Consider the following 12,633-nt stretch of genomic DNA (forward strand, 5'->3'; position numbering starts at 1 on the left):
ATGAAGACCCTGTACGGATCACTGCCAAATCTAACGCCGCCATCTATAGGGATGCCACCATGAAACACGCTTGCTGCCTGAGCGCACATACAGTAGGCAGGTAACACAGGAAAACCACAAAACTGCACCGTACAAAGATAGGGTTTAAAAACAGACAAACACACACTTCTGCAAACGAAAAGGTCTTTATCCACAGGCACACAAGCACACACTCTGTTGAGGTTGGGTTAGGACACAAACGATGACCTATGTCTCACTCTCAAATGTTTCCATACACAGAGAAAGTTTTTTCATTTAATAGATAAACACACAGACGTGTATCCAGAGTGTGCGGCGCTTCTCTACCCTCTCCGAGTGATTCACCAGTGGGCAGCACATAGATAGATAGATAGATAGATAGATAGATAGATAGATAGATAGATACTTTATTGATCCCCAGGGGAAATTCAAGGCCTCAGCAGCATACATACAACACAAACACATTCTTTAACAGCAGAAGAGTAATTAAAGTATATAATATAAAAACACAACTAAGCAGTAGGGACAGTAGAAGATAAAGAATATGCTAAATATACTAAAATAATAAGGGGGGGGGGGGGGTTATGCATATGTGCTAATATAGCACGCAAACAGTGAGACATAAAGACAGTGGTACAAGTGGCTAGTGGACAGACAGTACCAAACATGGAGGGGATGAAGAGGCAGACAGACTATGCAGAGAAGTCTATCTCTCCTCTTCCCTGAAGTGAGGCATTGAACAGTTCAATGGCCCTGGGGACAAATGACTTTCTCAGTCTGTCAGTTGTGCAAGGCAGTGAGCGAAGTCTCCAGCTGATCAGGCTCTTCTGTTTAACAATAGTGCTGTGGAGTGGGTGACACTCATTGTCCAAGATGTTGATCAGTTTGTTCAGGGTCCTTTTGTCAGATAGTGAAGTGATACACTCCAGTTCAGCTCCCACTACAGAGCCAGCTTTCCTTACCAGCCTGTCAATTCGCCCCACATCCTTCTTCCTTGTGTTTCCACCCCAGCATACTACTGCATAGAAGAGGACGCTGGCAACAACAGACTGGTAGAACATCCTGAGGAGCTTACTGCACACATTGAAGGACCGCAGCCTCCTCAGGAAGTACAGCCTGCTCTGCCCTTTCTTGTAGATCCCGTATCTTGTAGATACATCGCCGCACCTTGCCGTTAGCTTGCCAATGCCTACCTAGACCACCTTGCCATTAACTTGGCCAATGCCATACCTACCTACAGTAGATCTCCTTTCAGACACTAGCCTGGCACACCATTATACCGGTCGTCAGATTATCTGCCCAATCAGCAAGGAGAGGGGATGACACTAGTTTCGAAATCAAAAGAAAACGGTAGTAGCAACACCTGCAAACATAAAAAAACTTGCAGTTGAACGAATGTGTACATTTATTTACAGCAAAGGTAGGCCCACATAGATTGTTTCCTGACTGCCAATACAGTTTAGTGACAGTTTATAAAGTAAAGGTAAGGTATACAAGTATTGTTATGAATCCCTGAATAATGTGATTTCAATGGACCAATGATTTCAAAGTTGCCGCCCGTTACAATGCAAGTGTTGGAAAGGAATCCCAATCGTAAGTGACCAGACTATTCACTTCCTGAATGAGTTTTGTTTACCAGGCTAGTGTCGAGTAGCCTAACAGGAAATTCAGTGTGTGGGTGAGAGAGAGAGCGACGACTGTGTTGCCTGTTTCAGCACTAACCATGACAACAGTTAACAGTACTCATACTGCCTGCCGTAATACAAACATGTCAGACATTCAGTGTGAAAGTCAGAGTTTACAAGGTCAGTTTGAGAAGACTACCCTGGCCCAGTAGGAATCAGAAAGAATCAATGGCCACCAGTGGCTTGTCCTGTTTGTGGGAATCAGCTCTGAAGATCACTAGGCCTTCTATTTGGACATTTTCTTCCATTGTCACAAGAGGCTGGACTTGACTCTTTCCTGTATTTTTATTTTTTTCATGCTCATTCGAAAAATCCTATCTCATCTGAGGTTAAGCTCCCCTTGTCACCATAAGAGGGGTTAATAGTTTTATGACTTCTTGTGTAGGCCTAATGTGCTATGGCTGCAGTTTCCCCTTGCTTAATGAGGGAAGGGGAGAAGTGAGAGGGAACCACAACGAAAGTCTCTTTCTGTGAGGGAGCTTTGAGAGGCCCTCACAGGGTGTCTTTACTGCTCACTGCTCCCCGAGCGCCGCTGTTGTTGCAGGCAGCTCACTGCGCCGGGATTAGTGTGTGCTTCACCTCACTATGTGTTCACTGTGTGCTGAGTGTGTTTCACTAATTCACGGATTGGGATAAATGCAGAGACCAAATTTCCTTCGCGGGATCAAAAGAGTATATGTACTATACTTATACTTTAGTGTGAAGCGTTTAGTTGTCAAAGCTTGAGGCTGAAGTTTTGAAGATGTGATGTTTTATTTTTGGGTCACTGAAACTAGTAGGTATTTCCTGGTGTTTGTAAAAGATCAGAGCAAAAATTGTGGTGTTGTAGCTGCTGCAGTGCAAGTCCTTAGTGACTGGTGTTGCAGTTCGCACAAAATGCTCCAGGAGCCAGAAGCTGCTTTCACAAAAATGTTTCAGACTAGTCTTTAGAGATTGGCAACATTTTGCTTTAAACTTCAAACATAACTTTAAACTTTAAACATAACTTTAGACTGACAAATCTTAAGACCAAAATATCTTTAAAAAGATGAGGATGTACAGACCAACCTGACAGCCAGTGCTACTGAGTGATGTTCCGGTCATGATTGCCAAGCAACATTGTTCAAAACATTGATACCTATTGATACCCAGTATCATCATCTAAAGACATAGTTACCATGGTAATAATTAGCAATACCTCCTCAGCAGTATTACCCAGCAACGTAAAAAGAGGTTGTTAATTCATGTTTTATAACCATTGTTATGGAGAGAGCAATGAGAAGGGAAATAGTTTTCTTGGCTTAATGTTTTTAATCATTATATTTTATCATTATCAAAATATAATCATGACATCATTACACACACACACACACACACACACACAGACACACAAACACACACATTCTCTGCATACATACCCACACAAACGCACAACATCTGCATATTCTCATCTCTTCACCTCAGACTCTCATGTATCTAAAGGGGGAAACTGTGTGTGGGTGTGAGTGTGTGTGAGTGTGAAGGAAATAGTTAAGTTTGGCCTCTGTGCCGAGTATGGGAAGCCTCAATGTTGTCAGTGTGTTAAACTGTAAACCAAACTAAAGAGTTAAAGAGTAACCCATGTCTCACTCTGAACCACATACACAGTCAAGTGAAGGAGGTAGAGCTGGTTTTCACACTGTCATGTGGCCTTCTGTTGCCATAATTTCCTACTTCAGTGTAGGTGCCGACAACAGCATAGAGCTGGTAAGTCCCGCCCTTTCCGCTATCCCCGCTGGACCTCTAGATTGAAAAATCGTTAATGCAAGTAAATGTGAGAAAATAATTATTTTCTGGTCCCGTTTGAATTTTGCCATGAATGTGAACATATGTTGTCTGTGAATTTTTAATATACATTTTCGTGTAAAGATTGCTACAATTGAGCGGGTAGAAGTTTGATGCGGTTAAACTTTGTGTGAGAGCAATTTGTGGACTACAACTTTCCGCTAGACGACAGCGAACTAGTTTCCCATAACAACCATCAGTTGGTCGAGATGTAGAGGGTTATTAAGATCGACTTTGAACACAGTGAACCATACAACTTTACAATCACACTGTATCATAGTGTTAATGTATTGAGTGAAGCTAGACATGTTTCGAATATTTTTGTTACCATGTGTGTTTATTCCTGCCGTTACAAAAACTAGCATCTCAGTTAATGTTAGCGATTAGAGCTAGCTCACGTCACAGGCGACAGGTCTCGTTATGTCTTTTCCACAACTGATAGCCGAAGAATCATATAATATACTGTCAAACTCGTAACATGAAAAATTATATTAAAAATTCACAGACAACATATGTTCACATTCATGGCACAATTCAAACGGGACCAGAAAATAATTATTTTTTCACATTCACTTGCATTGACGATTTTTCAATCTAGAGGTCCACTGGGGGTTTAGCGGATGGGCGGGACTTACCAGCTCTATTTTAACCAAAGATCCTTGATTACTAGCAAGATAGAGCAACGTAATTCGTTACTATGGGAGCAAAACGGGACAGTTCCGGTCTGCAGCGAGGGTTTACTCTGGTCTGCATAAAGGGGGATTTCCCCCCCTCCCCCTTGCAATAATCGAACGTGGAAATTGTCGAACGTTTGCGCCTCTCGCTCCGCTTTAACCCTCTCTGTTTTAACTTGACTGTATCAAAGAAATACACAATAAATGTAATGGGCGACAAAAGCTGACCTATACAGCTCAATTGTTACACTAACATTATAGCAAATGGTCTACTACTGTAGGCCTACACAAGCTACTCAGCCCTTTGGCTTGTAGGCTACTTGGTTCCTGTTTCTTCTAATTTCTCTGTAGACTGATATGTAGCCATGGAAACACTTTCATGAACCAGAAACAAAATAGGAATCATTGGTGTCTCCTGAGGACGAGAGTTGTTGCTCAAACAGGAGTCAGTCAGATGATTGATTCTCTGTTGACTACAGTACTTCTGTAGATGTACACACTCACACAGAATCAAGTGAATCTTCTAACTCTTCTTGTTTTAATTGAATACAATTGTGACACTTCTTACTTAATAACGGATATTTTAAATAAGGTATCAAACGACTCACATTTTGATCATACAACATTTGTCAAATAACTTTGTCACATGATAAGCCTACTATTAGAACTGATTTAAAATTTAATTTGATGTAGTCTTACAGACGTCATGGACTGTCATATTATTCACTTTGGACAAAAGCGTATCCATAACCATAACCATATTACAGTTGATAAGATAAAAAAGGTGAAAAGTATGCTGCTCAACTTAGATATGAGATTGGAGACTGGCAAATCATAACTTGGGAACTTCTGCTTTCTCGTAATACTGAAACTACCACCAGCATACACACACACATAGACCCATGTATGTGTGCACACACACACACACACACACACACACACAAACACACACATGCACACACACAACACACCTGTGTTGCTTCTCTGTCTCATCTGTCTCTAAGCTTTAGCATGTTGTGCTGCCCCACGGTTTCGTCTCCTCTCTGCCTCTTCTAGCAGTGCTTGGAACCCGTCACATTTACCTGACTCTGCCTGACCTCCTACTCACAGGTAACCGCAGTCACAGTGTGCATGTTCTTATAGCACACACGCACACACACGCACACGCACACACATATTCACACAGAGACACAAACACACGCACACACACACACAGACACAGAGACACACACACACACATATTCACACAGACGCAAATGGACACAGACACAAATGGACAGACAGACACACAAACACATGCACACACACACACACACAAACATATACGCACACAGACACAAATGGACACAGACAGATAGACACACAAACACATGCACACACACACGCACACACAAACATATATGCACACAGACACAAATGGACACAGACAGACAGACACACAAACACACACACACACACACACACAAACATATACGCACACAGACACAAATGGACACAGACAGATAGACACACAAACACATGCACACACACACACGCACACACAAACATATACGCACACAGACACAAATGGACACAGACAGACAGACACACAAACACACACACACGCACACACAAACATATACGCACACAGACACAAATGGACAGACAGACAGACACACAAACATATACGCACACAGACACAAATGGACACAGACAGACAGACACACAAACAGACACACAGACACACACACACACACACACACGCACACCCCATGCATATGCACACTTAATCACATTACCTCAGACCACAACTGCACAGGACGTAGAAAGGTGTGAAAAAAACATTCAGACAACAGCAAAACCCGAGAGATGTAGAAGAAGTGAAAAAGTCTGCTACACGATGCCACGTGTTTTTTAGGTTAAAACATTTTATGTCACTTACTGCAAGCATCACCTAACCAACTGCTAGCTGTCTGTGTCCTGAATACACTGTAAAAAAAACATGATCTTTGTGGACAGCCCAGGCTCCAAAAACGGCAACAAAAAAAAACCTGGGCAAACCTAGCACATAAAAACATAACAAACTGTTCCAGCAAATCACAGACGAGATGCGCGTTTAGGAGAGCTTCAATTGCACGGGAGCAGCACAGGAGGAAGGTGTTGGAAGTAGCGAATAATGTAAATATAAACCATAATCATGCTTATCCTGTGGTTTTGGTATTCAAAACAGCTTAAAGAAAACACATGCATCTCTCCCAGTTACACACGTCAAATGACCCTGTATCCCATTTTGGCAGATTGGTTAAGGAATCTCAGTGAAGAGCGAGACAACATGTTCATTCCTGGGTATTTTTGACTTCATAGACTGTCATATGCACCTTTAACCATACATCTTTAACATACAGGAATGCTGTGTTTACAATTACAGCAAGTGTTGTGCTTCGCATTGTATTTTGGAGTGTTGACTTACAGTAACTAGCAGGAGCATTGACGAAAAAAGTACCAGCTTGATATCAAGGTGTTTTGAAGGTGTAAACAGCACTGTGCTGTGTTTACACAGTCCCCTTGTCGTCTGGAGACAAAACCACCTCCATCAAAGTTTATGGCTGATGAAGTCTAATGGACTCTTTTTGGATAATGGCACTCTGACAAGTCAGTGGTAGTTGAGCATACAACATGTACACAACAAATGGTAAAAGCACAGGCAGGCATCTCTTATCCACAGTGTTGATATTGGGGTTGTGTATTAATGCACCTGCAACATCATGCATCAGAGAGCCTGTCTAGGTGATTGATGATGGTGGACTGAAAAAGTGTCGTTTTGCAGTCATTTTACAGCCGAGTCAGTTTTGTATGGCCTTTACTTTAACCACTCAGACCACAGCAGTTTCTCCTTGCACATTCACACTGAAAGCGAAAGTATTAATAAATGCAGACCACCTATATTTAATGTTTTGAGGGGAAAAAATGAAAAGCACATAACCCACATAGACGCACATGATCACAGAGTTATATCTATTTCTCTTTTATAGCTTTTTTTTGACATGGACTGCGCTCAAATGAAATTCTTCAGTTTTTCTTTCTTTGCATTGCAGCAAAATCACACCTTTCTGTTGCAGTTTAACATAGGAAATGCAGACCCCCTGAGACGCAGGAAGTAGGTGCATTCTCACGTTTGCTTCCAAAGGTGTGAAATCAGAAAGCGTGAAGGAAGAGAACAGGTGTTGTAAAGAACAAAATAAAACTCACAAAAAATGTCCATTGTTTCACACAAATATCTATTGCTTCACACAAAGCAAAAAATAGGATAAAGATCACAGAAAATCCTCGAAAAATCTTCAAGACAGTTTTAGTTCAGAGTAGGAAACCACAGTAACAGATTTAGTTGATATGCAGTAGCAATTGTACAATCTTCATCTCTGAAACATCACCTCTCAGTTACAGCACAGTACAACTTCATCACTTTGATCACGTCAGCACTTGTCAGGTTGACAAGAACTAGTTAAGTGGTATCACTGTTATAGGACCTCTTAACTCACTGAACTAGTTAAGTGGTATCACTGTCATAGGACCTCTTAATTCACTGTAGCTTGAGCGTTGTATCTATAGTGTGAGTTGCTTTACATAGAAGATAAGAAAAGTTAAGTTACTCCTTCATTTGTCCCACAGTGGGAAAAATTGCATTGTTACAGCAGCAAAAGAGATACCCTAACTTATGACAAAAACCGAATGTCACTTAATAACAGAAGCATTATGTCATAAACGTTTATGACTTGTTTATGAAACATTTATGACAGTTTCATGTCACTCTCATGTTGATACTGTCAAGTAAAGTGTAACCATACTAGTTACTACAGAAATCTGTAATTAATCGCATGGTTGAAGTGCATTAAAGTGAAGTCAGTAAAACAGAAATCAGTGAATATATAAATGCATGATTAGTTTTTCGGTTCCAAGCATCTTGGCATTTTGGAGAATGTAGCACTGTCATTTGGATCCTAACAGGTTTTCACAAAATTCCCCTGTATCTTTCATATCTCATCTTCGCTACAGTCATACACTGAGAACTACAGAGCTAAAAGTCACAAGGAAACTGATTAAAGTTAATTGCAGTGTTGCTTGGACAATGGTGATGTTAAAGCCTATATTGTCTAGGTGAGCATATTATACTCATAAGAAAAGAATAATGTCCAATTGATTAGTTAGTGTGTCATGAGTGGAACAATCAGAAAGAACAATGAGAAAGCATCGAGAGTATCAAGAGACCATGTGAGATCTCACAAGGGGAATGTGGGCGTTTAAAGCAAGTTATAAGGACTTCTCGGGAAATGATACGTATTCAACAACAAAAAAGTTAAACTAAAGTGACTTCAATGGAGACATCTGAGGCAGGGAAATGAAAACTGTCACATTTTCCTTCACAATACAGGAAATTCAGTCTCAATTGTGCCCTTTTTGCCGCATTAATCACATACATTTTCCATTCAATGTTTTGCATAATTTATATTTTGAATACTTGAATGGCTAGGACCTATTAGGGCCACATTAGGGCCTAGGAGTATTAGGGCCACACATGAAGAAAATAAAAAAATTTGCCATACCGATATTGAACTCAATATTTCAACTTTAAAGAAATATCATGTCAACTTTAATCTCGACATTTCATTATCTCACATGTCCATCAAAACTAATTGTGAGAGAGAGCAACTGCTCCAAAGTAGCTGCCACTGAATCCGGAGTCAGTCAGTCTCAGATTCAATCAGTTGGCAGACGGCTCAACAAAATGCATTGTGTAGCCTATATGATTTGGTGAAATTGTACTTCAGAATCGGGTTTAGCAACAACTACTGCATACTACCTAGTTTTGAATGTCGAGAATAAAGTCGACATGATATTTCAACTTTATTCTCGTCATGGCAAAAATATTTTTTTTTCTTCATATGTGGCTCTAATACTCCATTGTAAAGACCTATACATAAAAATGAGCTTGACAGGCTAAATCTTACATACTCATAATTTTAAAACCACTTTATATGCACTGTCCCAAAAAAAAGAAGAAATAAAAAATAAATATAGCCGCAAGCGGCAATTGCGGGCCCGAGCACCTGCGGGCCGCAACCCGTGACATGTCAGAATCCAACAAAGCACCGACGTGGTACGTTTGTGAAATGTACATATTTGATGCGTGTGCTTTTTTTTGTATTTGTTTTTGTATTTTATTTTCTGCCACATTTACTTGCTTGGCCAGGTGGGGGCGCAATACAAGGCAGGCCCATTGGGTGTCATTATAATCATTATATATATTATACATTTCAGATCATTAATTTTAAGCAAAGCACATTTCTGATAGACTTTTTGGTTGGCCAGATGGTGGCGCTATGTTAGGCATGGAAATTACCCATGTGAATATCATCACAATAATGATATCCAATATTTTAGAAACTTTCAGATCAATCACTTAAGGCATTGTCCATTTCTGGCACATTTCCTGCTTGACCAGGTGGTGGCGCTATGCCAGACAGGCCCATTGGGTGTCTAGATATCATCATAATCATAATATCGATTAACTCATTGAATGCCAAGCTGTTTTCGGAAGCTTTGTCCTAGAGTGCCAGCAATCTAGACCATTGTTGATGATTTTTGTACAGCCACAGCATATTCTGTGTTATAGCTATGAACACATACAATGGCTCGTTTAAAAGGTGAGACTTTAAGCTCTCAGTGGGTGCAAACCGTGTATTTCTACACGCCTCTGTTCCTGAGAAATCCCAAGCTAAACAGTGGTTAGTTTTCATCAAAATCACTGTTTTTTTCTAGAAATGGAGATATATCGTCTTTCGTGAAATATGAAGTGTTGCCTGTAAACTTTCCGGGAAGTGATCAGCGAGACCTGGCGAGACTGCCACCTAGTGACAGACCCACGAAAATGGCCTGGTTTTGAGCTGACGTGGATGCGTCACTGATTCAACCCAAAGCGTCAAACGAGCTATGATAAAATGTCCAGATAAAATGTCCAGATTGTGCGTTTTCATGAGTTTTCGATCGTCATATGTTTCATTTTTATTCATCACAGAGTTCCCAAAATCACATATAAGGTGCGTTAGAGTGTCTAGTTTCGTAATTTAAAAAAAAAGCTAAAAACGTAATATTACGTTTTTGGCACTCAACGCATGGAAAGGAAAAACATAATATTACGTTTTTGGCACTCAATGAGTTAACCTGAGAAGTTTCACACCATTTATTCAAAGCGTAGAGCATTTCTGGCACATTTCCTGCTTGGCCAGATGGTGGCGCTATGCTAGGCATGTGAATTAAGCATGTGAATATCATCACAATAATGATATCCAATATTTAATAAAGTTTCAGATCAATTACTTAAGGCATTGTCCATTTCTGGCACATTTCCTGCTTGGCCAGGTGGTGGCGCTATGCCAGGCAGGCCCATTGGGTGTCTGGATATCATCATAATCATGATATCTTTTAACCTGAGAAGTTTCAGACCATTCATTCAATGCACTGTGATATGACACATTTCCTGTTTATGTGGAGAGATATTAAAATCATATCAAATATATTACAACATATCAAAAATCCCTCCACAATTTAACATCAGCGACATCTTGGCATAATGTTTGCCAAATTTCAAATTAATCTGACAAACCGTCTAGGAGGAGTATGTTCAAATTGATCATGTGACATCAGTATAATTGGCATTCTTTCTGTTTCCAGTTGTGGCGCTATGCCAAACATGCATTATGGGCATGTGAATATTATCATTAACATGGTCTTCAATGACCTGTGAAATGTAAAAAAATTCAAACCATGCATGGTGAATTATGACACATTTATTGTTTATGTGGAAGGATATTAAAATTAATAATTTCACCATTTTGTCAAATTACAACATATCAAAAAAAAGCTTCACAATTTATAATCAGGACCTTCTCGGCGTCATGTATACCAACTTTGACATGAATCTGATCAACCGTCTAGGAGGAGTACGTTAAAATTGATCATGTCCACAACGCACAAAATCTCAATTACCTCACTTCCTGTGGGCGTGGCTAATGGCATGTTAATACAAAAGTTGTTTGTTTTTGGGAGTTACAAATTTGGTGTGTGTATCTAAAACTATATGCCAACCACAAGTCACAGTGACATAAGGGGGCGCTATGGAGTTCCTGGGCAACGCCCGGTGCCAAGCTTTTATCCCTGTCTATTCACTGTACCACTTGATGTGTGTGCCAAATTCCATGCATTTTCACCCATGGGAAGCACCTCTTTTGGCATCATGATTCATCACATATTTCATCACATATTAGTCTGCACAAAATCCCAAATATCCCACTTCCTGTTGGGCGTGGCTAATGCATTGTACATACGACAGTTGTTCATCTTGGGGAGATACAGACACGTACCAAATTTGGTGTGTGTAGCTGAAAGTATATGCCCACCACGGGATCAGTCACCTAAGGTGGCGTAAGGGGGCGCTAGCGAGTCTCTGGGCCATGCCCGGGCCAAGCTTTTTTACCTAGCTGCTTTGTGTGACACCTGATGTGTGTGCCAAATTTCAAGACTTTTCGATTATGTTAACCACCTCAAAATATTTGCCAACCACGGGATCAGTCACCTAAGGGGGCGCTAGCGAGTCACTGGGCCACGCCCGGGGTCAAGCTCTTGTACTTAACTGCGATGCGTGACACCTGACGTGTGTGCCAAATTTCAAGAGTTTTCGACCATGTTAACCACCTCAAAAACAGGAAAGCAAAAAAGTGGAATAACAATAATAGGGCCCCTTCGGTGCTCGGGCCCTAATACGTGGTGCAGTCACACACGCAGCTCACTTGATCACGCAGCAGAATTGATCATGGCAAACTGTGTTGATGATGGACAGAAACTGTGTTCTTTTGCCCTAATAATAAATGTTTTATTTTTTATATTATACAAATAATATAAAAAATGTCAGTTTGGGATTTGGGAATGCACATTTCAATGATAAACTACTGTACAGTACAGAGACTGCCCTTCTACGCATAGTTAACGTCCTCCTCTTGTCTGCTGACTCTGGTTCACTTAACATTCTCATCCTCCTTGACCTTAGTGCTGCTTTCGACACCATCAACCACAATGTTCTAATCTCCCATCTGTCTGCTATTGGTGTTTTTGCGGTTGATGCACATACTTTGGTTCACGCTTTCATTATGTCCTGTCTAGATTACTGCAACTCACTTTTTCTTGGTCTCCCTACCAAAACCCTTCAAAGACTACAATATATTCAAAACTCTGCAGCCAGGCTCCTCACCCATACCAGACAATCAGCACACATCACCCCCATTCTCCATCAACTCCATTGGCTACCAGTTCCGTCCCGGATCAAATACAAAGTACTACTACTCACCTTCAAAGCCCTCCACAACCTTGCTCCCCCCTACATCCGCGACCTCCTGACCCCTTACACTCCTTCCCGCTCACTC

This window comes from Alosa sapidissima, chromosome 10, assembly GCF_018492685.1.
Source record: "Alosa sapidissima isolate fAloSap1 chromosome 10, fAloSap1.pri, whole genome shotgun sequence".
Taxonomy (NCBI): domain Eukaryota; kingdom Metazoa; phylum Chordata; class Actinopteri; order Clupeiformes; family Clupeidae; genus Alosa; species Alosa sapidissima.